The following is a 4,635-nucleotide window of genomic DNA, read 5'->3' as shown; positions in this document are numbered from 1 at the left end:
ATCTGTCAAAGGTAATACTTGCCAGATAGCCGACTTACATGAAGCTTTGGGGCATGAATTTGGTTGAAACTTTGATTTTTTTATTAATCAAAGATTAGGGTCAATAAATTGATGACGCTGTGAAAAATGGATATTTACTGTCGTTTCATCGATAAGAAGTCGAGAACATTATTTCCTGCCTAATACGCTAGGTAATAATCATATGAATTAAGTTTTTTTTTTAAATAAAAAGCACACTAAAACCACCCTAGTACACACTGAAGGTTGTTATACAAATAAGCAGTTACGCACGGATCCCTACTTTCAGGTGAATTTCGTTTTGTCACGTTGCACACATATTGAGTTCGTTTGGGTCACGTTGCAGCTAGTGGTGACGTGAATTATATTCCATACAAACTTAGCTGGTGCACAAAACCAAAGTATGTATATAAACACTGAAGGTAACGCAAATCCGCAAGAACACACGGACCCCTACTTTCGGGTGAATATAGTTTTTATAATGTTGGACACAAGTCAAATTTACTTTGTTAGGTTGCAACACATGCCAAAACTCAATACTATACAACACACTTCCAACAACATTATCGCGGCAAATGTCACGGATGCAACATAACAAATCTTATATTCACCTGGAACTTGGGGTCCGCACTCTAACTCTGATCCACTGCAGATTTGCATTACATTCATATCTTCAGTGTTTATATATACTTTGGACGTTCCTAACAGATATTTTTACAATAAATTTGTAGGTAGGACAATTATTCGGCGAATTTCTTAACACGTTGCCGGTTATTGTCAACTTGAAAGTGCTGAGGGAGTCATTTGGAGTAAAAAGATGTCGTGTCAAAACGCTTTGTTCTCAGCTTCAATTTCGTACGAAATATCAAAAGTAAACTAATATTTACCAAAAATGACGCGTCAAAGCTTCAACATCACATAAATTACCCTTTTTGCTTCAGTTGCCACTTTTTAAAATTAGCGAATTAGTTAATTAATTTTTGCTCGGTTGGAGAATTACGTTAGATCTGCTAAAGAAATCGTTTGGCGAACGCAACTTTGGTAAAGGGCATGCACAATACTCTCTCTAGCATCCAAACTCTCTCAAAAAATCGATGTAGGGGGGAAAATAAGTTTGAGAAACGCTGATTTTTAATATGACTTAAAACCAACAACAACAACACGAGCGAACAAAGTAGCAGTGATTCATAAACGTATCTACCACCTTAATAATTGTAGTTTGTTTGCTAGGAAGAGTATTGGCATGCAATAAAACTTTGAGTTTCTTTGAATAATATTGCGCAATAGTTTGTTTATTATAAAATTGATTTTATATGTAGTTCCTCATATTCCAAAAAGTACCTGACTGGACAAAGAATAACTTTTAAAGTAAGAACTTAGAAGTAGAATGGTACCGTTACTATATAACCTACGACAAGTGATAAATGAGTAGTCTTGATTAAAAGTTCATCCCAATAGAATACACCGGCTGTAACAAATTTCCTCAAAGCTATTGAAAAACCCAGTCGATTTCTCATCCAGAATATTGATCCGACCTGACTGAAATTTTCTAAGATGTCCAAATTTTCGGGAGGTTTATGTTCAATGGTTCAAAAAAGTCTCAGATGCACCCAGAAACTCATAATATAAAAAGTCGAACAGGGAGTTGCGGGATATTATAAAAATTATTAAACAAAAGCCAATACGAAAATTTAGCAGCAAAATTAATAAAAGCGTTTAAAACATAGGCAGTTCGAAGCTTTTTTAGCAACGTTAAACAGCCTATTAGGTAAAATTTACAATTTTTGTTTAGAAAGGAGGTAATAAACCTCATCCAGGGCATGTGTTGATGGCAATGTTCCAATAACTGATGCTGCATTGCCACGTTGTATGTCTATACTTATTCTTTGTTTTAAGTATAGTGTCGATTTTTTTCGTTCGTTGCGCTAGTAATTTTTTTGCCCAACACGTTAACAAATTGCTTAGCATGTTCACCCCAAGGTCCTAGGGTCTCGAAACCAAGTGGAACGAAAAAATATTGAGGTAACAGTGGTCCATACAACGATATCTTCTTTTCTTCTGCTGTATTTGCAACCCAGCCCACATTTCTTGAAGTGTGACTTAGGTATGATTTAGCAACTGTGTCACGAATTGTTGCATCCCACAACAGACATTTACCGACAGACCATGGAATCAGAGTAAGTCCATCAGGGTGTTTTCCATCTTCCCGAACAACTCCTGGTGGTTCTAGCATAGCGGGTACTCTAGCGGAAACCAAACCTCTTCTGATTGTTTCGTTTACAGAATGATGCCGTGGAAGACGTCCAGCACATTTTTTACAGCTTAACCCATGATAGCCGAATTCATCTACGTTTATTTCGGGAGCAACACCGAGAAAATAAAACAAACTTGCAGAAAATTTATTGTTGATTGATATACAGCACGTTTGGAATCACTGAAAATACCCCCAGCTGAAATGCCTATAAATGAAATGCTAAACAGAAAATAATTTCACAAACAAAGCCAACGCTTTTCCCTTTCCCAGGGTTCACGTTGAGTGAATGAATTGAGAAAAGAAAGGCTGTTTCGACCTCGAGAACTAGCGGCGGTCCAAAAGCCAGAGTGGGCTGACTATCTTCAGTTGTTTCCGCTAGCCTCTTACACAAGACAGCATAAAATCGTAACGTTGAACAAGTTGTTGACGATTTTATATTCAACCTATTAGGTTGAACCTAATCATTTAGCCCGATCGTTTCCAAGATTGTCTGTTTCGTATGACGTGCGACCATACCAAAACATTACGTCTTTGTTTGCTTATTTCTTTTCAAGAATTATAATTTGGTTGAATTTGGTTGAAAAAACTTAAAAGTGAATTTTCATCATTCTAACCGTTTAAGTGACATATGAAATTTACCTTTGAAGGTAACACGCACGTCAACCACTGTCAATGAGATAGTGAATAAAATTGCTTAGTAAATGTTTCATCCTGATCTACTATACTGTAAAATTAACATAGGCGGAAGCTCAAAAGTCCAAAGTGGAACAAGTTCATATTCAAGATGAATGTTACATAGATTATAGATATGAAGATAAGCAAATGCATCAAACCATCTTACAGATTTTATTCCCTTGACTGAAAGTCAAGGGTCTTACGCCAGAAAATACCCTACCATTTTTTTTTTTGTCATCACGATAACTCGAGTAATTCTTAACCGATTTTGATGATTTTTTTTTAATCGACGAGGAATGGGATTCCTGAGGTTAAGTTCGAAGATGGGCCATCTAGGGATAAGGTTCTGGAAATTATTCCAGAAAAACAGGATTTTACTCTGTTGATAATTGTTGATATATGATAATTGAAAATTGATATTTATAATTATTTAATGTGTTGTGTGACATTGTTGGGAAACGTAATTGTATGTATTCATTTTTTTGTCACGACGATGACTTAACCGATTTTAATAAAATTTGTTTTAATCGACGAGGAATATAATTCAAAGATGGGTCATGTCGGGCCTAAGGATCTGAAAGCTATTCCAGAAAAATCACTTTACGCTGTTTATAATTGATAATTATTGGTAATCGATAATTGATAATTCCCTTCAATGAAAGGAAAGGGGCTAACGCCATGCCAGAAGATATCCTAAAATGTTTATAACCACACAAAGATAGTTGGAAGATAGGTCATGTGGGCCTAAGGTTTTGGAAACTATTCCAGAAAAACAGGATTTTACTTTGTTCATAATTGATGATTTAATGTCTTATTCCTTTGACTGACAGAAAATAGTTAACAATTTAGGTTCCTAAAATTATACATCTGACATTTGGATGGTTAAGTTCGACGATAAGCTATGTGTGATCAACGCATCGGAAGTTATGCCAAAAAATATAAATACAATGTAATTAATGAGCAGTATAATTGATATTCGATAATTGGTATTTGATAAATTGATAATTGATATTTTATATTTGATAATTAACAAGCAGCATATATCTAAAATTACATATACACTACAGTGAGTATATAGTATTACAAAAGTCAAACAATTCTAACATTAGATAACTTCGACGAGTGTGAAGCTTATGGCCCGAGCGAAGCGAGGGTCGTAATTCACACGAGTTGCGGTATCATATTGCAATATTAGACAGCTCGCACGAGCGAGAAGTTTGCGATTAGACCAAACCTATTAGACAACTCCGACGAGTGTGAAGTTTGCGGCCCGAGTGAAGCGGGGGTTGTAATTCACACGAGTTGCGGTATCTTATTGCAATATTAGACAGCTCGGACGAGCGATAAGTTTGCGATTAGACCAAACCTATTAGACAACTCCGACGAGTGTGAAGTTTGCGTCCCGAGCGAAGCGAGGGTTGTAATTCACACGAGTTGCGGTCTCGTATTGCAATATTAGACAGCTCGGACAAGCGATAAGTTTGCGATTAGACCGATTAGACCAAACCTATTAGACAACTCCGACGAGTGTGAAGTTTGCGGCCCGAGCGAAGCGAGGGTCGTAATTCACACGAGTTGCGGTATCGTATTGCAATATTAGACAGCTCGGACGAGCGATAAGTTTGCAGAGCGAAGCGAGAGTTGTAATTCACACCAGTTGCGGTTATTTATTGCAATACTAGACAGCT

The sequence above is a fragment of the Bradysia coprophila genome, assembly GCF_014529535.1.
Source record: "Bradysia coprophila strain Holo2 chromosome X unlocalized genomic scaffold, BU_Bcop_v1 contig_130, whole genome shotgun sequence".
NCBI classification, from domain to species: Eukaryota; Metazoa; Arthropoda; class Insecta; order Diptera; family Sciaridae; genus Bradysia; species Bradysia coprophila.
Note: the sequence above shows the minus strand (reverse complement) of the source record.